At 48.2% G+C, this 26340-nt stretch overlaps 1 protein-coding gene across 1 annotated transcript in view; it reads right to left on the reverse strand.

Annotated features, from left to right (window-relative positions):
* The window catches only part of LOC138255715 (uncharacterized), a 359027-nt gene that overhangs the window by 41585 nt on the left and 291102 nt on the right, over positions 1 to 26340 (reverse strand). The window lies entirely within an intron of this gene.

Consider the following 26340-nt stretch of genomic DNA (forward strand, 5'->3'; position numbering starts at 1 on the left):
CTCAGATTTGGATTGCAAGACTCCAGCAGGAATCCTCTGCACTCTACACTTCGACTTCTCACTGAAGAAACTGCATCTGGACCCTCCAGGAACCTACAAGCTACAACAAAGAAGCAAGACACCTCCTGCAACATTGTATCTCTGGCTCCTGCCAGCAACTGCAACAGTTTCCCAGTTGTGCATCCTCTGAGGACAACCCGTCTTTAGCCTGCACCAGAAGGAAGTAGGAATCTCCCCTGAAGTGAAGGAGACACTCCCCTGCTTCTGCAGGCACCAACTGTGACGACGACTGGCTGCTTGGATCACCTCTCCTGCAGAGCTCCATAGATCCTGCATCACAGGTGGTGAATTGAACTGGTCCAGACGGTGCTCTCTTTCAGCTGTCCAACTTGGGTGGAGCTAAGCCCTTGCCTGCCCACGCAGTACAGTACCCCATGCACTGCTTCATTTGCAGCACCCAGGGGATTGTTGGAGTCCTTCCTCCAAGTCCGTCATGCACATGTAGCTCCGGCCCCCAGCACTCTATCCTGTGACGCAGAGCTTCCTGAGTGGTTGTCCGGCAGCGTGGAAGCCTTTCTCGTAGTGGTGTGTGAGCCGCTTTGTCGACATTTCTGTCCCCGTCCGGTGGGACTCCTGTGAGCACTGCCTGGTCTTCTGTGGGCTCTCTGAGTTGCTGAGGGTCCCCTCTGGCTCCCCTCCTGGGTAGAGCCCACCTGGTCCTTCCTGATCCCCGGCAGCGCCATTTTCCTCTAACTGGGAGCTTTGCGTGAGCCAAGGCTTGTTGGTGGACTCTGATGACGCAAACCTGACTGCAATCTTCTATCCGGCGTGGAACATCATCCCACCCTCGAGGAACCGGACTTCATCTTCTTGGGTGCAGTGCTGACTCTTCTTCCTCACCGGTGGTTCACCTTTTGCACCTTCATCCTGGTGGGTTGGGGCTCCTGCCCTTCCTGGACTCTGCTGTGCTTCTTGGCTTGTTCCCCTTCTACCACAGGTCGTCTGGTCCTGGAATCCACTGTTGGTGTCTTGCAGTCTCTTCTGGGTTTCACACTGTTCTTTTTGTTTTCTTGTGTATTTTGGGAAAGTTACTGTGATTTACTCCTGCTTTCCTGGTCGCTGGGGTGGGTTGTGGTATTTACCTTTGGGGTTTCCTAGTACTCCAAGCTTCCCTCTACACACCACACTTACTTAGGTGGGGGACAGACTTTTGCATTCCGCTTTCTTAGTGTATGGTTTGTGCTCCCCCTAGGCCTATTTCTTCCTATTGTGATTTTCACTAATTGCACTGTTTTCTAACTGTTTCTATGTGTATTACTGCATTTTAGTGTACATAATTTGTGTATTACCTATCTCCTAAGGGAGTATAGCTCTATGGTATTTTTGGGTATTTGTGTCACCAAAAGAAAGTACCTTTGTTTTTGTAACACTGAGGGGCTCATTCCGACTTTGGCGATGTTTTTCTTAGACCGCCGAAGTCGCGGGCGCCAGAGGAACGCCAGTGCTGGCGGTCCTCCAACCACCATATTCCGAGTACTGAAAGGTTTCTGCCACAATTCGGGTGGAAATCCTCCAGTAGTCATGGCGGGGCGAGGCCGGCGGTGGGACATCTGGGCACCGTCTCCTCAGGGAAGAGCACCTTGTCGGACAAGGTAAGTGTCCTCTGCAAGGGGTGGGGGGGTGAGGTGTGTGAATGGGTGTGTGTGAGTGTGTGTATGCGTGTCATAAATGGGGGAGTGGGAGGGGAGTGTTTGTGCATGCGTGGGTGTCTGTGTGTAAATGTGGTGATGGTGATGCTTGTGTGTGCGCATGAGTGTAAGGCTGTTGTGAGTGTGTGTGTGTCAGGGTGTGCATGTCTGTGGGTGTGTGTGTATGGGGGGGCGAGGTTAAGTACGGGGATTGGGGGCGGGGGGATAACTACTGAGAGTGGGGGGAGAGGGGGTCATCTACCGGCAACAGGAATGCAAATTCATGTTGCCGGTAGCCTTTCCGCGACGGATTTTGTGGCGGTGCTACTGCCACGGAATCCATTGTGGAAAGGGGACTCGGAATACCGGCAGCGGTATTGGGTGGCCCACCGGGTCGGAAATGCTTGTCTCTGGCGCAGCAGGTCCAACGCCCTGGTGGTAGGAATGGGGAAATGGCGGTTTGGCACAGGCCAAACCACCACACTCGTTACATGGTGGTCTGCACCGTCACCCTGGCCGCAGTCAAAAGACCGTCGCTGGCATTGCCGTTCAGTTCCCGCCTCAGTCGGAATGACCCCCTGAGTGTTTTCATTCATGTGTGTAAGTACTAAGGGGCATATTTATACTTGTTTTACGCCAAATTTGTGTCATTTGTTTGATGCAGATCCAGTGCAAAACTAACTCCATATTTATACTTTGGCTCTAGACCCATCTAGTGCCAAAGTTATGGGGTTAAAGTCACTTTTTGGATGTGGAAACCTATCTTGCATCAATGAGATGCAAGGTAGGCGTTCCCGTTCAAAAAATGACTCTTTGGCCTTAGCGCCATATTTATCTCCCCCTACTAAAATCATGCACGGGCAAGTAGGGGTCAAATAATGGTGCAAAGCTTGGGCAGGCGTTAGCAGACCTGTGGACCTATTTGCATGGTGGAACACCATGGAATAAGCTCACAGGTGCCCTCCCCAGGCCCCAGGGACACCCCCACCCACACCAGAGGGACAACAGAGGATGGGAGACCCCATCCCAGGTAAGTATAGGTAAGTCCAGGTAAGTATTTTATTTTTTAATGTGCCATTGAGGGCCCTGAAATGGGCCCCCCTACATGACACTGGGTGCAATGGCCATGCCCAGGGGACAATGGTCCCCTGTGCTGGCCATTGGGGTGGTGGGCATGACTCCTGTCTTTTCTAAGCCAGGAGTCATGTGGTATGGATGGTTTTGAGTCAGAAAATGACACTAGGCTGGTTAGAATAATTTGTTTTTTTACTCTAACCTGCCTAATGTCATTTTTTGGTGCAAAACCCCCTTCTCCCATACCGCCACCTCTACCCGGCTAACGTCATTTTTGTTTTTTTACGCTAACACACCTTTTGCGCCGGCTTACACCATTCCACAAATATGGTGCCCAGCTGGAGCTCAGGAATGGTGCATGCTGGTGCAAAACTTTTCGATGCAAAACTGCATTAGTGCAGTTTTTCACCAAAAAGTATAAATATGCCCCTAAGTGTGACTACAGTGGTATTGCATAAGCTTTGCATGTCTCCTAGATAAGCCTTGGCTGCTCATCCACAGCTACTTCTAGAGAGCCTGGCTTCTTGACACTGACTACACTACACTAATAAAGGACACCTGGACCTGGTATAAGGTGTAAGTACCATAGGTACCCACCACATGCCAGGCCAGCCTCCTACAAAAATACAATTTATCTCTATATCTATTATATTTTTTGTAAAACATATAGTGATCCTTAAATTTTGTAAATTTAATCGTATTGCGTACAGCTCTGGTGTTACAAGGCCTAATGCAATCATTAGATTGTCCAGGAACAATGTCTGTACCAGGTTGCCTTTACATAAGTAGCAAATCATTTGTATTATGAATCTGAGATGTCCCTTGATTGTCAGTTGAAATGCTCTTAAGTTGTTTCCTACCAAGTGCTTTCACGACTATGCATTAGTTCAACTCTGGATGCAATAGTCTGCAAGTAAGGTGTGCTCTTTTTGCTTACCTCTTTCACCAAGTCAGGACAAACTGAAGCCCTTGGAAATCTTTTGAATAACAGCATAAATGGGGACAACCTGTTGTACTGTGTGGAGTTACAAGATATGACCAAACTTTCTCTGTGAGAAACGTTGTGACCTCAAGACCCATGGTCAAGGCTGTTTGCACACCCTTTAAGAGGTTACTCATGAGTCCAACTAAACCATTTGCAGGTTTGTAAAGTGTAACTCTGAGATGAGTAATGTGAAAACCCTCAATGAAGTCCTTCATGTGCTCTGATGTGAAGTGGGTGCCCTTGTCTGTCACTATTACTTTGGGTGCTCCTTCTACATCAAAAATTATTTTTAAAGATATGATTATAGTGTCACTGTTGGGAGGTAAAAGCAAAATACGCCCTTTTTGAACAATAATCAATTAAAACCATCATGTGTCTTTTGTTACTAGGCAATACCTCAGATGGACCCGCAAAATCAAGTGCCACTTTTTGCCAAGCTTCCTCCGGCAGAGAGACCATATGAACAGGTGACTCATGTACCTTCCATTGCTCATCAGATACCAAACAGGTGGTGCAATTATTAATAAACTTGAAAATTTGAGCTTCCAATGTAGGCCACTAGTAGAATTGTTTTATATATTTGCATGTGGTACTGACCCCTAAATGGTCCTTGTGTGCTGTGCCTCCTTAATAATATCATCTGTGATAGTCACAGGAGAAACACACACATCATTACGCACAAGCACCCCTTAAAGAACTGATAGGCCCTCTGAGATATGTACAAAAGGTCTCAAGGAGGCCTCGCCATTTCTTTCCTTGGGCCAACCTTCTTTATGAATTTGAAAACAGACTGTAACGTGGCATCCTGCTGGAAGCTTCTAATCATGTTTCTGTGTGATCACCCCTTCGTTCCACAGTATATTATCCACAAATGCAGTCCCATTCTTCTCATCTTGAAGTGTGTTGGATTCTTCACCTCTGATGAGTAACCTGGAGAGACAGTCTGCTCTTAAGTTTTCCCCACTATAAAATTTATTTTTTGCAGCTTTAATAACAATCTGACCAATTGTGATGATACTTTTCCTGAACAATTGCCAATCAACAGGTGGAGCAATGGTTTGTGGTCTGTCAATAGATGAAAATGGGAACCCCAGATGAAAGCCTACAACCTTTCCACTGCCCAGCAGCATGCCGACGCCTCTTGCTCAATAGTGCTGTAATTGGCGTCCGCACTACGGAGACAGTGAGAGCAAAGGCATTGGTGTTTTCTTTGTCCTGACATAACTGAAAACTTAGCTTTCTGAAAAGCCTCTCGCACATCACCAGACCAGATTTACCTCACCCGCAAGGGCTGCACATTGAAAGCGTAACCTCGGACAAACATTTTAATTTATTTATTTATTCATTTTCAGTAACATAACAATCTGAAGCTCAAGCAAAATTGGTTGCATGGTAAGTAATAGGAGTTTCCATAATAAGTGGTAACGTGCAGACTTCTTATATGAAACAGCATATCACAAATTAAACCTTAATACCCCATTCCAACAATGTTGTTTCACACAGACTCCCCCGGAGTAATCTTATATAATGTACCTGCCAGCTCCGATACCACTGACACATCAGCATTGGCAACCAGACAAAGGGTGGTGAGTCTTTAGGTCATGAATGTTATCAAGATCCCCATGCAGTTCAGAGCTTATTAGAGCTATTAGACTTCTCAACAGCCATCTCTCCTTATGGGCTGCATCATATTCTCCATACAAGTCAAGAATCAGTGTGTCATGTGAGTAAGAGGACATCCGGATGTAAGAGCGTATCTCAAGCGTACCTACCGGAGCTCACAGGCCTTACCTTCTCCCCAGCATTAAAGTTCCAGTGAGCCCACAGAATCGTCCCCATCCGTAAAGCAGACGCAGGAAAACCCAGCCCCATCATTGCCTGTTTCCTCCGCCAAGAGAAGGCACGTCAGGTTATCGCGGCGGCGAGCGCACATGGCCCATATAAGATGAAGGGGTCTGATAGTCGAATGGCCGCAGACTTCTCCCACCCCCCTCCGCCCGCAGCTAAGAGACATGAAGAACAAGTTACTTACCTTTGGTAATGAGGTATCTGGTAGAGACTCTATCTAGCTGCAGATTCCTTACCTTAGCAGCTTCCTTACCTTAGAATTCCCTGGCGCCAGCTTCGAATCCGGAGTTTTTTTCTGAGCAGTATCCTGTGCGCACCGTCGGGATCCGCGTGCGTCGACCAGCTCTGCGTGCGTCGTCAGCGTCATTGGAGCCGTCTATGAACCAACAGTTATGGATTTTACCTCTTTGATTGTTTGAAGTAAGAATTCTTTCATGCCTTTAAGAAAGGCAAAAATGCCAAAATCATATATATACATATGTATATATAAATATATATATATGTATCTGTATAAAAATATCCGCAGAGCGGGGAGGCTTGGGTGGGTGTAAGGAATCTGCAGCTAGATAGAGTCTCTACCAGTTACCTCGTTACCGAAGGTAAGTAACTTGTTCATCTGATAGAGACTTCTAGCTGCAGCTTCCTTACCTTAGAATAGATACCCAAGCTATAAACTCTGGCGGTGGGTCTGAAGGAGATTTTTACACTAGGAAGTCCTGTAACACAGACCAGGCAAAATGCCCCTCTCTTCTCACCTGGCTAACCAGGCAGTAGTGTTTTGCAAACGTGTGCAAGGAAGCCCACGTTGCAGCCTGACAGATGTCCACCACCGGTACGCCACGTGCTAACGCAGTGGTAACAGCTTTCCTCCTAGTAGAATGAGCTCTCAAGCCCTCGGGAGGCTGCTTCTTTGCCAAAGCATAGCAGATCTTTATACAGAGAATGACCCAGCGCGGGATCGTTTCTGCACCACCCGACCCTTCTTTGTACCAACGTACCCCAAAAAGAGTTGGTCGTCCACCCGGAACTCTTTAGTGCCGTCAAGGTAGAACGATAATGCTCTTTTTGGGTCCAGCCGAAGGAGGCGCTCTTCTTCCGTAGAGGGATGCGGTGGTGCAAAGAAGGTGGGCAGGGTGATATTTTGACCCAGATGGAAAGGGGTCACCACCTTGGGGAGGAAAGAGGCACAAGTTCTTAACACTACCTTGTCAGGATATATCATGAGATAAGGTGGCTTTGAAGATAAAGCCTGCAGCTCACTCACTCTTCTGGCAGATGTAATTGCCACCAAAAAGGCTGTTTTAATAGTGAGCAGCCGGAGAGGACAGTTATCCAAGGGCTCGAAGGGAGCACACGTAAGGAAGGTAAGAACCAAATTAAGATCCCACTGGGGCATAATGAAAGGCACAGACGGGAACAGATGCACAAGCCCTTTCAAAAACCTCTGTACTATGGGTGATTTAAACAGAGATGGTTGATCGGGCAACTGAAGAAAAGCCGATAAGGCTGCAAGATAGCCCTTGAGAGTCCCCAAGGAGGAACCCTGCTGGGTGATAGACAATATAAACAAAAGAATGTTAGACAGAGAAGAAGAAAGAGGATCAATAGACCTCTCTGTACAATATGAAACAAAACGTTTCCAACGGCAGGCGTAGATCGACTTAGTAGAAGGACGCCTGGCTGCCAGAATGACATCACAGACCTCGGGAGGGAGGTCATAAACCATCAACTGTCGCCGCTCAATCTCCACGCATGAAGGCGCAGAGTTGACAGGTTCGGGTGGAGAACCTTCCCCTGCTGGTGTGACAGAAGATCCTCCAGAAGAGGCAGCCTGATTGGAGGACCAAAGCTCATTTTGAGAAGCTCTGGATATCAAACTCTCCGTGCCCAATCCAGAGCCACTAGGATAACTTGGGCCAGGTCATTCTTGATTTTCTTGAGAACTCTGGGCAGAAGTGGTATAGGTGGAAAGGCGTACAGGAGGCCTGAACTCCACTTGCGACGAAAAGTGTCGCCTAGCGATAGCCCCCTTGGAAACTCCAATGCACAAAACTGCTGACATTGCACGTTCTCTACGGTGGCGAACAGATCTAACCAAGGCTCTCCCCACTGCTGAAAGGGTCCTTGTGCCACCTCCGGATGGAGACACCATTCGTGATCCTCTAAGCATTTTCGGCTGAGCTCGTCTGTCCTGGCGTTCAGAGAACCTGCCAGGTGTTGAACCACCAGGGTGATGCCCTGTTGTTCCAGCCATGTCCAGAGACGTAAAGCCTCTTGACAAAGGGTCCACGACCTCCCTGCTTGTTGCAGTATCACATTGCGGTAGTGTTGTCCGTGAACACCTGCACCACCTTCCCTTTTACAACAGGAAGAAATGCTTTTAATGCTAGTCGGATCGCCCGAAGCTCCAGCAAGTTAATGTGGAGCCCGGATTCCACCGGAGACCAGTGACCTCTGATCTCCACCTCCCCCAGATGGCCGCCCCATCCCAGAAGTGACGCATCTGTCACTATCGTTAGATCTGGTTGGGGAAGGGAGAGGAGTCTGCCTTTGACCCAATCGCAGTTCACTAACCACCACTGCAGATCTTTTGCAGTCCCTGTAGGAAAGTACCATCTTGCCTGGCATGTTACCCCCATATTTCACTGTATATATGTTGTTTTAGTTGTATGTGTCACTGGGACCCTGCCAGCCAGGGCCCCAGTGCTCATAAGTGTGCCCTGTATGTGTTACCTGTGTTATGACTAACTGTCTTACTGAGGCTCTGCTATCCAGAACCTCAGTGGTTATGCTCTCTCATTCTCTTTCCAAATTATCACTAACAGGCTAGTGACCAATTTCACCAATTTACATTGGCATACTGGAACACCCTTATAATTCCCTGGTATATGGTACTGAGGTACCCAGGGTATTGGGGTTCCAGGAGATCCCTATGGGCTGCAGCATTTCTTGTGCCACCCATAGGGAGATCTGACAATTCTTACACAGGCCTGCCAGTGCAGCCTGAGTGAAATAACGTCCACGTTATTTCACAGCCATTTACCACTGCACTTAAGTAACTTATAAGTCACCTATATGTCTAACCTTTACCTGGTAAAGGTTGGGTGCTAAGTTACTTAGTGTGTGGGCACCCTGGCACTAGCCAAGGTGCTCCCACATTGTTCAGGGCAAATTCCCCGGACTTTGTGAGTGCGGGGACACCATTACACGCGTGCACTATACATTTGTCACGACATATGTATAGCGTCACAATGGTAACTCCGAACATGGCCATGTAACATGTCTAGGATCATGGAATTGTCACCCCAATGCCATTCTGGCATTGGGGAGACAATTCCATGATCCCCCGAGTCTCTAGCTCAGACCAGGGTACTGCCAAACTACCTTTCCTGGGGTTTCACTGCAGCTGCTGCTGTTGCCAACCCCTCAGACAGGTTTCTGCCCTCCTGGGGTCCAGCCAGGCTTGGCCCAGGAAGGCAGAACAAAGGACTTCCTCAGTGAGAGGGTGTTACACCCTCTCCCTTTGGAAAAAGGTGTCAGGGCTGGGGAGGAGTAGCCTCCCCCAGCCTCTGGAAATGCTTTGATGGGCACAGATGGTGCCCATCTCTGCATAAGCCAGTCTGCACCGGTTCAGGGATCCCTCAGCCCTGCTCTAGCGCGAAACTGGACAAAGGAAAGGGGACCTGCACCTCCCCTGGGAGGTGCCCAGAGCTCCTCCAGTGTGCTCCAGACTTCTGCCATCTTGGAAACAGAGGTGCTGCTGGCACACTGGACTGCTCTGAGTGGCTAGTGCCAGCAGGTGATGTCAGAGACTCCTTCTGATAGGCTCCTTCAGGTGTTGCTAGCCTATCCTCTCTCCTAAGTAGCCAAACCCTCTTTTCTGGCTATTTAGGGTCTCTGCTTTGGGGAATTCCTTAGATAACGAATGCAAGAGCTCATCAGAGTTCCTCTGCATCTCTCTCTTCACCTTCTGCCAAGGAATCGACTGCTGACCACGCTGGAAGCCTGCAAAACTGCAACAAAGTAGCAAAGACGACTACTGCGACCTTGTAACGCTGATCCTGCCGCCTTCTCGACTGTTTTCCTGGTGGTGCATGCTGTAGGGGTAGTCTGCCTCCTCTCTGCACTAGAAGCTCCGAAGAAATCTCCCGTGGGTCGACGGAATCTTCCCCCTGCAACCGCAGGCACCAAAGAACTGCATCACCGGTCCTCTGGGTCTCCTCTCAGCACGACGAGCGAGGTTCCTTGAACTCAGCAACTCTGTCCAAGTGACTCCCACAGTCCAGTGACTCTTCAGTCCAAGTTTGGTGGAGGTAAGTCCTTGCCTCCCCACGCTAGACTGCATTGCTGGGAACCATGTGTTTTGCAGCTACTCCGGCTCCTGTGCACTCTTCGAGGATTTCCTTTGTGCACAGACAAGCCTGGGTCCACGGCACTCTAACCTGCATTGCACAACCTCCTGAGTTGTCCTCCGGCGGCGTGGGACTCTCTTGTGTAACTTCGGTTGAGCAACATTTCACTCCACTTCGTAGTGCCTGTTCCGGCACTTCTCTGGGTGCTGCTTGCTTCTGAGTGGGCTCCTTGTCTTGCTGGATGCCCCCTCTGTCTCCTCACGCAACTGGCGACATCCTGGTCCCTCCTGGGCCACAGCAGCATCCAAAAACCCTAACCGCGAGCTTTGCAGTTAGCAAGGCTTGTTTGCTGTCTTTCCGTAGGAAAACACTTCTGTACAACTCTTCACGATGTGGGACATCCATCCTCCAAAGGGGAAGTTTCTAGCCCTTGTCGTTCTTGCAGAATCCTCAGCTTCTACCATCCGGTGGCAGCTTCTTTGCACCCACAGCTGGCATTTCCTGGCCATCTGCCCACTCCCGACTTGATTGTGACTTTTGGACTTGGTCCCCTTGTTCCACAGGTACTCTCGTCTGGAAATCCATAGTTGTTGCATTGCTGGTGTTTGTCTTTCCTGCAGAATTCCCCTATCACAACTTCTGTGCTCTTTGGGGAACTTAGGTGCACTTTGCACCCACTTTCCAGGGTCTTGGGTGGGCTATTTTTCTAACCCTCACTTTTTTCTCACAGTCCCAGCGACCCTCTACAAGGTCACATAGGTTTGGGGTCCATTCGTGGTTCGCATTCCACTTCTAGAGTATATGGTTTGTGTTGCCCCTATCCCTATGTGTCCCCATTGCATCCTATTGTGACTATACATTGTTTGCACTGTTTTCTATTGCTATTACTACATATTTTGGTATTTGTACATATATCTTGTGTATATTTGCTATCCTCACACTGAGGGTACTCACTGAGATACTTTGGCATATTGTCATAAAAATAAAGTACCTTTATTTTTAGTATATCTGTGTATTGTGTTTTCTTATGATATTGTGCAAGTGACACTAGTGGTACTGTAGGAGCTTCACTCGTCTCCTAGTTCAGCCTAAGCTGCTCTGCTAAGCTACCTTTTCTATCAGCCTAAGCTGCTAGACACCCCTCTACACTAATAAGGGATACCTGGGCCTGGTGCAAGGTGTAAGCACCCCTTGGTACTCACTACAAGCCAGTCCAGCCTCCTACAGTCCCCTCCGAGATCTGAACCACGTCGGTAAGATTTCCCTGGTGCTGTACCCATTGGAACTTCAGGTCCCACTGCAGAGCCCTCATGCGTCATCTGCCATGCTTGACCAACAGGATGCAGGAAGCCATGAGTCCCAGCAGCCTCAGAGTCTGTCTCATCGAAATCTAGGATAGAGGCCGAAACATCGGTTTCATAACCTGAATATCCTGGACCCGCTGTTCGGGAGGATAAGCCCGATACTGCACTGTGTCCAGAACAGCTCCGATGAAAGTGAGCTTCTGAGAGGGGGTCAGGTGTGACTTTGGCACATTTATGGAGAACCCCAGCGAATGCAGGAGGTCCGCTGTCGTCTGGAGATGGGTGACGAGAGCCTGGGGCGTAGAAGCCTTCAACAGCCAATCGTCCAGGTAGGGGAAGACTGAAATCCTTGACCTGCGCAGATGACCTGCCACCACCGCCATCACCTTTGTGAACACCCGAGGGGCACTGGTGAGACCGAAAGGAAGCACAGTAAACTGAAAGTGCTTGTGGCCCACCTTGAACCGCAGGTAATGCCTGTGGGCTGGCAGGATAGGAATGTGGAAATACGCATCCTGCAAATCCAACGCTACCATCCAGACTCCTTGGTCTAGGGCAGAAATAACCTGAGCAAGAGTGAGCATCTTGAATTTCTCCTTCTTGAGGAAGAGATTGACGTCCCTTAAATGCAAAATCAGAAAGTAGCGGGAATTAGAGCCACTGCCTACTTCTGATATCAGGACTCTTTCTATGGCTCCCTTGGCCAAGAGAGCTGTAACTTCCTCACGGAGCAAAGCTAGATGGTCCTCCATCAGCCATTCCTTTGTCAGAGGGATAGAAGGAGGGAAAGACTGGAAGGGAAGGGAGTAGCCCTTCCGTATGATCTGCAGGACCCACTTGTCCGTGGTGATGGAAAGCTAGTGAGGGAGATGAAAACAAATCCTCCCACCAACTGGACCGACGTGATCCTGCAGAATCATACTAGGAGGGCTTGGGCGCAGTGGAGGGGGGCTGTGTGGCGGCCGACCCCTGGCCAGACCCTCTGGGTCTGATGGTAGCACGACCATGTCCTCTTCCGGGATGCTGTGAAGCCTGAGGACGGTGGCTGAACTGTGGCTGGCGTGGTACCACGCCCCTTCAAAAGCCTCGAAAGGGGCAAAAGAAAGACTGCTGTCGTGCTGGCGCTGAAAGGCCCAAGGATCTGGCCTTGGCTCGAGAATCCTTGAACCTCTCAAGCGCGGAGTCTGCCTTTTCGCCAAAAAGGCGAGAGCCAGCAAAGGGCATGCCCATCAAGCTGGACTGGACATCCCCTGAAAAACCAGTAGAACGTAGCCAGGCTTGGCGAGGTAGGGCCACTTACGATGAAATCGCTCCACCCAGCGAGTCAGTTGTGTCAAAACCACACCGGATCGTAAACTTGGCTGCATCTCTCCCATCCTTGACAGCCTGGGTGAGAGTGTCCCGTATGCCCTCCGGGACCTGGGGCAGCACCTGTGCCACCGTATCCCATAAAGTATGGGAATAACGGCCCAATAGGCAAGAGGTGTTTACGGACCTCAATGCCAGGCTGGTGGAAGAAAACATCTTCTTCCCAAGCTGATCCAGCCTCTTGGATTCCCTATCCGGGGGAGCGGAAGTGAAGGCACCACGGGAAGTAGAGGCTTGGACAACCAAGCTCTCAGGAGTGGGGTGTTGTGTCAGGAAACTAGGGTCGCTCGGAGCGGGCCTATGGCGGCGGCCGACTGTCCTATTCACAGGAGCCCCTGTGCTGGGTTTGGACCACGTACCCAGAAGGACGTCTGTAAGAACCTCATTGAAAGGCAACATCGGCTCTGATGTTGTCACCCCCAGCTGAAGCACTTCTGTCAGGATATTCGTCCTGACTGGTACCATAGGCAAATCTAGGTCCAAGACCTCAGCTGCCCTACGCACCACCATAGCAAAAGAAGCACCCTCCTCTGTAGCCACATTAGGAGGAGAGAGCATACCAGTATCTGGAGACGTGGCCAGTCCACTGGCCACCCCTAGATCCTCATACCAGTCCTGCTGTAATCCACATTCTAAAGGGTCCTCAGACCCCTCCCATTCCTCTCCTGCATCTGGCTGATCTAAATAATGCTCAGACAATGATCTGGGCCGCATTGGCTCCGTCAAAGTCGGAGTCGACGTCGTACGACGTCGCTCCGGCTCTGGATCATCCGGAATAAGGATGGGGCTGCCACCGGTGGGCACAGGTGGCGGAATCATTGATGTCGGACCCGGCGCCGAAGGAGGTCGACTATGAGAGACCGGCGCCGGTCCGGATCCAGTATCGGATCCTGGGGTCCCCAACGGCGCCAAGGCCGAAGCCGCCGGCGTTGAATCCGAAGGGGCCCCTGCTGACCCCGCGGGGCTTGAAGACCCACCCGAGGGTGCAGCCCGCTCAAAAACGAGATGCATGGCCTCGTAAAAACTCTTTTATTTGAGCGGGGGTCGATCCGGTACTTACACCTTGTGCCAGGTCCAGTTATCCCTTATTAGTGTAGAAGAGGTGTTTCTAGCAGCTTAGGCTGATAGAAGGTAGCTATGGAAAAGCAGCTTAGGCTGAACTAGGAGACATGTAAAGCTCCTACTATACCATTGGTGTCATATGCACAATATCATAAGAAAACACAATACACTGAGTTACTAAAAATAAAGGTACTTTATTTTTATGACAATATGCCAAAAGTATCTCAGTGAGTACCCTCAGTATGAGGATAAGAAATATACACAAGATATATGTACACAAACCAAATTTAGGTAAGTAATAGCAAGAAAAGTAATACAAACAGTGTAGAATTACAATAGGTTGCAATAGGAGCACATGGGTATAGGGGCAACACAAACCATATACTCCAAAAGTGGAATGCGAACCACAAATTGACCCCAAACCTATGTGAGCTTGTAGAGGGTCACTGGGACTGTAAGAAAACAGTGAGGGTTAGAAAAATAGCCCACCCCAATACCTTGAAAGGTAGGTGTAAAGTGCACCTACTACCCCCAGAGAGCACAGAAGTCGTGATAGGGGGACTCTGCAGGAAGAACAAACACCAGCAATGCAACAACAGTGGATTTCCGGACCTGAGTACCTGTAAGACAAGGGGACAAAGTCCAATAATTGCGACAGTGTCGAGAGTGGGCAGGAGCCCAAGAAATGCTAGCTGAGGGTGCAAGGAAGCTGCCACCGGATGGAAGAAGCTTGGAGTTCTGCAAGAAAGACGAGGACTAGGAACTTCTCCTTTGGAGGATGGATGTCCCACATCGCGATGAAGCTTGCAGAGGTGTTCCCTCGCAGAAATACCGCAAACAAGCCTTGCTAGCTGCAAGGGTCGCGGTAGAGGTTTTTGGGTGCTGCTGTGGCCCAGGAGGGACCAGGATGTCGCCACTTGGAGGAGGAGACAGAGGGGATGCCCAGCAATACCGGGAGCCCTCACAGAAGCAGGCAGCACCCGCAAAAGTACCTGAACAGGCACTTGGAAGGAAAGTGAACTGGAGTCCACGCGAAGTCACAAAAGGGAGTCCCACGACGCCGGAGGACAACTCAGAAGGTTGTGCACTGCAAGAGGGAGTGCCGGGGACCCAGGCTTGGCTGTGCACAAAGGAAATCCTGGAAGAGTGCACAGGAGCCGGAGCAGCTGCAAATCACGCGGTACCCAACAATGCAGTCTAGCGTGGGGAGGGGACTTACCTCCACCAAACTCGGACTGAAGAGTCACTGGACTGTGGGAGTCACTTGGACAGAGTTGCTGAGTTCCAGGGACCACGCTCGTCAGGATGAGAGGGGACCCAGAGGACCAGTGTTGCAGTCTTTTGGTGCCTGCGTTAGCAGGGGGAAGATTCCGTCAACCCCCAGGAGATTTCTTCGGAGCTTCTTGTGCAGGGTGAAGGCAGGCTACCCCCAGAGCATGCACCACCTGGAAACAGTTGAGAAAGCCGGCAGGATTAGGCACTACAATATTGCTGGTAGTCATCTGGCTACTTTGTTGCGGTTTTGCAGGCGTCCTGAGCAGTCAGCGGTCGATTCTTTGGTAGAAGGTGACGAGGGAGATGCAGAGGAACTCTGGTGAGCTCTTGCATTCGTTATCTGAAGAATTCCCCAAAGCAGAAACGCTAAATAGCCTGAAAAGGAGGTTTGGCTACCAAGGAAGGAGGATTGGCTACCAAGAGAGGTAAGAGCCTATCAGAAGGAGCCTCTGACGTCACCTGCTGGCACTGGCCACTCAGAGCAGTCCAGTGTGCCCCCAACACCTCTGTTTTCCAAGATGGCAGAGATCTGGGACACACTGGAGGAGCTCTGGGCACCTCCCCTGGGAGGTGCAGGTCAGGGGAGTGGCCACTCCCCTTTCCTTTGTCCAGTTTCGCGCCAGAGCAGGGCTGAGGGATCCCTGAACCGGTTAGACTGGCTTATGCAGAGATGGGCACCATCTGTGCCCATCAAAGCATTTCCAGAGGCTGGGGGAGGCTACTCCTCCCCAGCCTTCACACCTATTTCCAAAGGGAGAGGGTGTAACACCCTCTCTCAGAGGAAATCCTTTGTTCTGCCTTCCTGGGCCAGGGCTGCCTGGACCCCAGGAGGGCAGAAACCTGTCTGAGGGGTTGGCAGCAGCAGCAGCTGCAGTGGAGACCCCGGAAAGGCAGTTTGGCAGTACCTGGGTGCTGTGCTAGAGACACGGGGGCTCATGGAATTGTCCCCCCAATACCAGAATGGTATTGGGGTGACAATTCCATGATCTTAGATTTTAGACATGCTACATGGCCATGTTCGGAGTTACCATTGTGACGCTACACATAGGTAGTGACCTATGTGTAGTGCACAGGTGTAATGGTGTCCCCACACTCACAAAGTCCGGTGAATTTGCCCTGAACGATGTGGGGGCACCTTGGCTAGTGCCAGGGTGTCCACACATTAAGGGGGTCATTTCGACCCTGGCGGACGGAGGTGAAGCGGCGGTAAGACCGCCAAGAGGCTGGCGGTCTAAAAATGAGATTTTGACCAGTAACCGCCATGGCCAACCGCCGCTTCACCGTTCCGCCTGCCAGGGCGGAGACGACCGCCGGGCTGGAGACCTGGGTCTCCAGCCCGGCGGTCGTCACTATACCGCCGGCGGTATCACAACCCGCCTGACCCGGCTTACCGCCATGGATTTCATGCGGTTTGGGATCGCCATGAAATCCATGGCGGTAAGCTCTATCAGTGCCAGGGAATCCCTTCCCTGGCACTGATAGGGGTCACAACCACCGCCGACACTGCCACGCCAACAGGACACCGCCACAGCGAATGACAGGACGTGATTCGCAGGGCGGTGTTCTGTTGGCGTGGCGGTGGAGGTGGAGCTAACCCAACTTCCTCGCCTGCCGCCAGTATGGCTGTTGGCGGCTCTCCGTCCGTACAAGGACGGAGCGCTGCCAACGGTCATAATGGCCCGTGCGGAAGACCACCAGCACTGGCGGTCTTCCGTACGGCGGTCCCTCAGCGGTCTTCAGAAAAGACCGCCGAGGTTGTAATGACCACCTAAGTAACTTTGCACCAAACCTTCACCAGGTGAAGGTTAGACATATAGGTGACTTATAAGTTACTTAAGTGCAGTGGTAAATGGCTGTGAAATAACGTGGACGTTATTTCAGGCATGCTGCAATGGCAGGCCTGTGTAAGAATTGTCAGAGCTCCCTATGGGTGGCAAAAGAAATGCTGCAGCCCATAGGGATCTCGTGGAACCCCAATACCCGGGGTACCTCAGTACCTTATACTAGGGAATTATATGGGTGTACCAGTATGCCAGTGTGAATTGGTAAATTTAGTCACTAGCCTGTTAGTGACACATTTGGAAAGTACAGAGAGCATAACCACTGAGGTTCTGGTTAGCAGAGCCTCAGTGAGACAGTTAGGCATCACACAGGGAACACATACAGGGCACATACTTATGAGCACTGGGGCCCTGCCTGGCAGGGTCCCAGTGACACATAGACTAAAACAACATATATACAGTGAAAAATGGGGGTAACATGCCAGGCAAGATGGTACTTTCCTGCAACTGGGTAGCTCTAGAGTGTGGCCTAAGTCTGTCAGCATTGTCTCTCAAATACTGCTCCACATACAAATTAGTCTGCTCAACAATCTCTTCCAAAAATACATTGTCCATAAACAACTGAAATAAATTGACAGGCAAAAAGTTTTCTGTATTCACTCTACACCCTAGGAGAGCAGTAAAGGCAGGCAACATCCGCTGCTCCATGTTTGGGGCAGCCCAGAGTTCAGGTCTTTCAATGGGAAACCTTTCAGCCCCAGGCGTTTGGTATAAAAAGTTGGCTATGCATTTGTTTCATTTAGAAACTTTTAATGTTCTTATTATGTTCAAGAATTGCTCCCCTGAGTCAAGGATGACATTTGTTAAATTTCAGGAGTCTGTGATAGAGAGCCTTGTTGTGGTGGAACAGGCTAGAGTTCCTAGAGTAGCAGTGGTGGAGGATGTGGCTAGATTAAAAGATCGCCACTTTCCTGATCACATTCCTCCCACTCCCAAAAAGACTTTCCCGTTAAGAAATGTAGAGCCTGTGCTTGAAGAGGTATCCGGAGAGAGAGCCGGATGTACTGCCCCGATTGCCCTTCAAGGTCTGGGCTGTGTGTGGCCGGCTGTTTCAGGAGTTACTACACCCAAAAGAATTACTGGAAACTACTGTGAGTGTAAACTGCCTGTTTTATATTTTCATATGTTCAGTTTCATGGTTGGCATTACTGTCATGTATTCAGTTAGAGCTTTTGTGTTTGTAGTTTTGTACTTATTTATAATTAGTTAGTGGTTTCTTTGTTGTTTAAAAACAAAAGTGATGGCTTTGTGCATAGAGTGGTGGTTTGCTGGCGGTGTGCGTTGAGTGGCACTTTGCTGGCGGTGTGCGTGGAGTGGCGTTTGGCTGGAGGTGTGCGTGGAGTGGCGCTTGGCTGGCAGTGTACATAGTGACACGGCTAGCCAAACACCAGTCCATACACTCCCATCAGCTGGTGTGAGTGCTGTGTCAGGCACGTGGGCGTATGGAAGTGATGTGCCCCTGAATGACGCTGTCTGTTGATGTGAGTGTTGTAATGTCCTGGGCCCGTGGCTGCCGGCGTGAATGGTCTTGTGAATGTCATGTATGAAAGGTGTGTGAATGGACTGTGAGCGGTTGTGTCTTGTCATTGTAGGAGGCTGGCCTGGCTTATAGTGGGTACCAAGTGGTACTTACACCTTGTGCCAGGTCCAGTTATCCCTTATTAGTAGATTAGAGGTGTTCTATCAGCTTAGGCTGTTAGAGGTAGCTATAGCAGAGCAGCTTAGGCTAAACTAGAAGACATGCAAAGCTCCTACCATACCACTTATATCATAAGCACTATATCATAAGAAACCCAATACTCGGAGTTACTAAAAATAAAGGTACTTTATTTTAGTGACAATATGCCAAAAGTATCTCAGAGGATGTACTCCCTTAGGAGGTAAGTAAAATACACAAAATATATACACAGACCAAAATCAGGTAAGTTATACACTTAGAAAGTTAGAGCAAACACTGTAGGACACAATAGAATGCAATAGGAAACAATAGGCCTAGGGGCAACACAAACCATATACTCCAAAAGTGGAATGCGAACCACGAATGGACCCCAGGCCTAGTGTAGTGTGTAGAGGGTCACTGGGAGTGTCAGAAAACACTAAGGGTGTCCAAGATACCCCACCCCAAGACCCTGAAAAGTAGGAGCAAAGTTACTCTACTGCCCCAGAAAGACAGTACAGTCGAGATAGGGGATTCTGCAAAGACAACAACTGACTGCAACGCACTGAAGACGAATTCCTGGACCTAGGGACCTGTAAAGGAAGGGGACCAAGTCCAAAAGTCACAAAAGTGTCCGGGGGGGGGGAGGGGCAGGAGCCCACTAAACCCCGGATGAAGGTGCAAAAGAGCTACCTCTGGGTGGAAGAAGCCGAAGATTCTGCAACAACGGAAGGTGCCAGGAACTTTTCCTTTGGTCAGAGAATGTCCCACGACGTGCTGGAGGATGCAGAGTTGTTTCTATGCAGAAAGACCGCAAACAAGCCTTGCTAGCTGCAAGAGTCACAGTTGGAGATTTTGGATGCTGCCAGGGCCCAGGAAGGACCAGGAAGTCTCCCCTTGGAGGAGGAGACAGAAGGGGCACTCAGCAACACGGAAAGCCCACGCAGAAGCAGGCAGAAGCAGGCAGCACCTACAGAAGCACCTGAACAGGCACTTAGTAGATCTGAGGACGACGGTCGACTCTGAACAACAAAAGAGGGTCCCACGACGTCGCGAGTTGGGCAATGCTGGACGGAGTGCTGGGGACCTGGGCTAGGCTGTGCATGAAGGAATCCTTGCAAGAGTGCACAGAAGTCCTAGCAGCTGCAGATCATGCAGTACATAGGATTGCTGTTTGGCGTGGGGAGGCAAGGACTTACCTCCACCAAACTTGGAAAGAAGGACCACTGGACTGTGGGGGTCACTTGGATCCAGCACCTGTGTTCCAGGGACCACGCTCATCGAGATGAGAGGGGACCCAGAGGACCGGTGATGCAGAAGTTTGTTGCCTGCGGTAGCAGGGGGAACACTCTCCGTTAACCCATGAGAGATTTCTTTGGGACTTCCAGTGCAGGGTGAAGGCAGATAGCCCACAGAGCATGCACCACCAGGAAGCAGTCGAGAAAGCCAGCAGGATTAGGTGCTACAATGTTGCTGGTAGTCTTCTTGCTACTTTGTTGCGGTTATGCAGGCGTCCTGGAGCAGACAGCGGTCGATCCTTGGCAGAAGTCGAAGGGAGAAGTGCAGAGGAACTCTGGTGAGCTCTTGCATTCAGAATCTGAAGAGAAACCCACAGGAGAGACCCTAAATAGCCCTCGGAGGAGGATTGGCTACAGAGAGAGGTAAGCACCTATCAGGAGGGGTCTCTGACGTCACCTGCCGGCACTGGCCAATCAGAGCTGTCCATTGTGCCCTCACACCTCTGCATTCAAGATGGTAGAAGTCTAGGACACACTGGAGGAGCTCTGACCACCTCCCCTGGGAGGTGCAGGTCAGGGGAGTGGTCATCTGTGCCCTTCAAAGCATTTCCAGAGGCTGGGGGAGGCTACTCCTCCCCAGCCCTTCACACCTATTCCAAAGGGAGAGGGTGTAACACCCTCTCTCAGAGGGAATTCTTTGTTCTGCCTTCCTGGGACTGGGCTGCCCAGACCCCAGGAGGGTAGAAACTTGTCTGAGGGTTGGCAGCAGCGGTACAGCAGAGAAAACCCCAGAGAGCTAGTTTGGCAGTACCCGGGGTCCATGCTGGAGCCCCAGGGATGCATGGGATTGGTACCCCAATACCAGAATGGTATTGGGGTGACAATCTTAGACATGTTACATGGCCATGTTTGGAGTTACCATTGTGACGCTACATATAGGTATTGACTTATAGGTAGTTCACGCGTGTAATGGTGTCCCCGCACTCACAAAGTCCGGGGAAATTGCCCTGAACGATGTGGGGGCACCTTGGCTAGTGCCAGGGTGCCGTCACACTTAGTAACTTTGCACCTAAACTTCACCAGGTGAGGGTTGGACATATAGGTGACTCATAAGTTACTTAAGTGCAGTGAAAATGGCTGTGAAATAACGTGGATGTTATTTCACGCAGGCTGCAGTGGCAGGCCTGTGTAAGAATTGTCTGAGCTGGAACCCCAATACCCTGGGTACCTCAGTACCATATACTAGGGAATTATAAGGGTGTTCCAGTGTGCCAATGAGAATTGGTAAAATTAGTCACTAGCCTGCAGTGGCAATTTTAAAAGCAGAGAGAGCATAAACACTGAGGTTCTGGTTAGCAGAGCCTCAGCAATACAGTTAGGCACCACACAGAGAACACATGCAGGGCATACTTTATGAGCACTCGGGTCCTGGCTAGCAGGATCCCAGTGACACAGGCAAAAAACAAACATACACATAAGTAAAAATGGGGATAACATGCCAGGCAAGATGATACTTTCCTACAGTCATGACTTTACAGCTTACGAGCTGTGAGTCACTGGTTCAGTTTTTGGCCTTTCAGTTATTAATAGTGCATTTCATTTTTGTGAAAACTCTTGTTAATAAAATTTAAAATGAAAAAAACCCGCTCCACTGTAATCTGGTGTCGAAGGACACCCATGACATGCTAGGTATCTCGGGTGGGACCCCGATGATAAAGCATGTGATCCTACAAAGAAAAGTGAGGAAAATATGCTTTTTCAAGCACATTTTGAGGTTTGCAGGGAGTCCGGGTAAGAAAATGTTAGGGGATACATGCCAGCCACACCTACTTGGACTACACAGGGTGTCTATTTTTAAATAATGCCTGGGTTTGGTAGGTTTTCCTAGATGGCCGCCGCACCTGGGACCCGGTAGTTTTGTAATAGATCACTTTGATGTATCCACAATGCATTTTGGGGCATTTCCTGTCACAGGCACTAGGCCTAGCCCCACAAGTGAGGTACCATTTCAATTGAGAGACATGGGGAAATGCTGGGTGAAAGGAAGTTTGTGGCTCCTCTCAGATTCCAGAACTTTCTGTCACCGAAATGTGAGGAAAAAGTTTTTTTTTTTGCCAAGTTTTGAGGTTTTTTGAGGATTCTGGGTAACTGGATCTGGTAAGAGTGCCACAAATTACCCCATCCTGGGTTCCCCTGGGTGTCTAGTTTTCAAAAATGCACAGGTTTGGTAGGTCAAGAGCTAGGCACTTTCCAAAAACACGTCCGTTTTCAATGTAAAAATTTGATGTGTTCATGTTGCGGTTTGGGGTGTTTCCTGTTATGGGCACTAGGCCTCCCAACACAAGTAAGGTACCATTTTTTATTGGGACACTTGGGGAAATGCTGGGTGGAAGGAAATTTGTGACTCCTCTCAGATTCCTGAACTTTCTGTCACCGAAATGTGAGGAAAAGTGAGTGCCAAATTTTGAGGTTTGCAAAGGATTCTGGGTAACAGAACCTGGGGAGAGTCCCACAAGTCACCCCATCCTGAATTCCCCTAGGTGCCTAGTTTTCAAAAATGCACAGGTTTGGTAGGTTTCCCTAGGTGCTGGCTGAGCTAGAGGCTAACATCGACAGCTAGGCCCTTTCCAAAAAAACAACAAATTTTTATGTAAAAATGTGATGCGTCCATGTTGCGTTTCTTGTCGCCGGCACTAGACCTACCCCCACAAGTCAGGTACCATTTTTATCGAGAGACATGGAGGAATACAGACTAGGAGAACAAGTATTATTGCCCCTTGTCTTTCTCTACAATTTGTCCTACTAAATGTAAGACAGTGTGTAAAAAGAAGTTTATTTGAGAAATTCCCTGTAGTTCACATGCTAGTATGGGGACCCCAGAATTCAGACATGTGCAAATAACTACTGCTTCTCAACACCTTATCTTGTGCTTATTTTGGAAATACAAAGGTTTCTTTGATACCTATTTTTCACTCTTTATAATTCACAAAATGAATTGCTGAATACCCGGTATACAATGAGAACCCTTTGCAAGGTGCAACTCATTTATTGGCTCTGGGTACCTAGGTTTCTTGATGAACCGACAAGCCCTATAAAGCCCCACAACCAGAAGAGTCCAGAAGACGTAACAGTAAATTGCTTTAAAGAATCTGCCATAACTGGACAAAGTTATAGAAGAAAACGTGGCCGGAAATGGCTCTTTTTTCCTCAATTTCAATATATTTTGTTATTTTAGCTGTTAATTTCTGTGGGAAAACCTTGAAGGATCTACACAAATGACCCCTTGCTGAATTCAGAATTGTGTCTACTTTTTAGAAATGTTTAGCTGTCCGAGATCCAGCATTGGTTACACAAGTATTTCTGTCACTGACTGGAAGGAGGCTGAAAGCACAAAACATGGTAAAAATGGGGTATGTCCCAGTAAGCCAAACTTGTGTTGAAAAATGGTTTTCTGATTAAACTCTGCCTGTTCCTGAGAGCGAGGAAGATGGTGATTTTAGCACCGCAAACCCTTTATTGATGTCATTTTCAGGGAAAAAGCCACGTGCTTTCTTCTGCAGCCCTTTTTTCCCATTTGTTTTTTTAAAAAAAAGAAATTTTAGCTGTATTTTGGCTAATTTCTTGGTCTTCTCCAGGGGAACCCACAAACGCTGAGTACCTCTAGAATCCCTAGGATGTTGGAAAAAAAGGATGCAAATTTGGAGTGGGTAGCATATGTGGACAAATAGTTATGAGGGCCTAAGCGCAAACTGCCTCAAATAGCCAAAAAAAGGCCTGGCACCTAAGGGGAAAAGGCCTGGCAGCGAAGGGGTTAATGCTGATATGAATTTTTCAAGAGTTTCATCAGTTGTTTTTTTCTTCTTGAAAAAAATGTATTTCTCCAATTGAACACTAGGTTGTTTTTTGTAAATTTGACTCTAAGGGCCTGATTACCACATTGGCGGAGGGGAGTACTCCACCACAAACATGATGGGTATCCCGCCCGCCATATTACAAGTTCCATTATATTCTATGAAACTTGCAAAATGGCAGACAAGATATCCGTCATGTTTGTGACGGAGTAATCCCCTCTGCCATGGTCGTAACCAGGCCCCAAAGTCTTGTAATCACTTCTGAATACTCATTGGAATCTTCGGATTGCCCAGATGTGGCAGCAGCTGGAGGCAAATTATCAAACACTTGCTGGTCTTCACTTCCCATATGACTACACAAAACAGCAGCCTTTCTTTGAGGTTCAAAGCTATCTGCGTCAACTCTGATTAAATAGTTCATGGAAGATCTTAAACAAGCATTCCACTTAGTCAAAGGGTTGCCAGGAAGTTGAATAAATGTGAGATCTGAGCTAAATTGTTAGAAGGCATTGAAAACAATTGTTTAAAGTGCCACCATCTAATGAAGATTTGCTACAGGTAAGGACACAGTTCTGAGAGGTCAAACAATAATTCCAAGTTCACTTGAGCCAATTCAAACAAAAGCTCTAAATTTAAAAAGAAACGTTGCTGTAAACTTGAAATATCCACAGCAATCTAGCACTGGCATTCAGATATGAGTGTGTTCCCACAACATTGATAATTAAAAAAACAGCAACAGATCAGAAAAGTAAGGTTAGTTCCAGGAGGACATATGCGTGTGCAGATAAGTATTTACTTGTAGGACAGGCAGGTAAACTGAATAAATGATATTGAGCAGATGCATGAGTGGGCTGTCTCTGTCTCACCTGTGTTGAGGAATAAGCAGAGCACACTAGGCCAAAACTAGGAAGTGGGGGGGCTGCACTTGAAATAGCCCAAAGGTAGCCTTGGGCTGTGTGAGTTCCAAGAGGTACAAGAGAAGCACTCACTGGGTAACGGCATCGACAAGTAAAATGACACCGATTACCTTGACAAGAAATAAGAAGCCCACACACAGCCTGTCATCATGCATCAGACGCACAACGAAGACTAAGCAACCGATGCAGGACAGCAGTGCGGACTATGAAGCAGGAACTTAAAAGGAAACATAGCAACTGGAATGCACTTACTTTTGATGAGTGAGCTCGCTTCACACACTCATAACAACTTCTTAAGAGAACTGCACATTACTGCAAGGTCTTAGGGTGCCACGGGTAGTAAATGTTATTTTCTTTGATTTACGTTGTTTTAAACCTTTTTTGTGTAGAGTTATAATGGCCTGTTTGTTTATTTTAATTGTACATTAAATCATAGTTAAACCAATTTTTAAAACTTTTTTACAGTTTGTACTTTCACATATGATTTTAGGATTTGGTTTATACTACTATGTGTTTTTTTTTGTTAACTAGCTTACTTTTCGAATAATTTAGGAAATGTTTGTTTTTGCATTTAGATATATTTTTATTTCAATTTAAGGTAGCTTTTTATGTTCACCGAGCTATGTTATAATTTTTAAGAAATGCTACATTCAGTAAAGTGTTTTTATATACATGTTTTAAGATTTAGTTATTATATTTTAGCATTTTATTTTTGATACATATACACTGACCTTTATTTTTTATATTAGTATAATTTAATTGTTACATTTACAATATGTATCTTTTAATCATAGTATATTTATTTCTCACATTTTAGTTGAATATGTACATTTTTATTATTTTTTAAATTATGTTTATGCTTACCTTTTTATTGTGATATATTTTTAAACATAATTTAGTATTACATTTAATTTTTTTTTTCTAAGGTGTTTTAAAGTTAAATATGTTTAAATAAATATACTTACCTATTTATTTTCCATGCTTCTACTAACAACATTCTTGTAGTCGATATCCTTGTACTTCACGTACTAAGTATGTAAAGTGGATATTTGTTTCTCAATATTTTTGATGAGATGTTTTTGTAGGACAACATTTTTATCTCAGTATTATACCACAGACGCATTTAGTGTGGGACTGAGAACAGATTTGAGGATATGGATATCTTTTCTGAACCACTTCAATCTTGTTATGATGTCATTGGTTGGAGAAATGTATTGGCAAGTTGTTGTATTCTGGAATGTGTAGTTCTGGAATCCTGGGGTGGAGGTGGAACAACGGCAGTTGGAGAGAGGCACCGGGCCAGTGAGGGCAGACTGTCGTGTGATTGGGCCGCTTTGTACAGAACTTGTCTATTGTTAAATAATGCAACCTCTAAAGAAGTGAAGACTGGTTACCTTTATAACACTGGCGACGAAGGTGGGATGAGACAGTTCTCTGGCCCAACACATTCAACTTCCGTACTTTGCTGATGCCAACTTTGCTTCCTGGTCGTCCAGCGGTGTGGCGAAACGCTCTTCTTTTGAGTTTCTTCAGTGGTGAGACGTCAAGGGATTTTTTTGGGGGGGATTTTAGGGGTTGTTTTGCCCTGGCTCGCGTAGCTCGCACACCACCTAGTTGTTTTTGAAGGGGTGCACGAGAGAGTGAGTTTAGCGCACGCGCCAGCGCGCGCTCTACATCGTTGCTTTGTTTCATAGCAACAGTGAGCATCTTGCGCATACGGCAGCGTGTGCCCCACCCTGTTGCGTTGTTGCATGGCAAAGAACACGCACTGTGCCTGTAGGAAGCGTGTTGTTGGCATGGCAACACAGATTACGGACTGAGTGAGCGGAGGAAGCTTGGAATTGACGACATCCCAGCTGGAGTTGTTGCCATGTTTACAT

The sequence above is a fragment of the Pleurodeles waltl genome, chromosome 1_1 (assembly GCF_031143425.1).
Source record: "Pleurodeles waltl isolate 20211129_DDA chromosome 1_1, aPleWal1.hap1.20221129, whole genome shotgun sequence".
NCBI lineage: Eukaryota > Metazoa > Chordata > Amphibia > Caudata > Salamandridae > Pleurodeles > Pleurodeles waltl.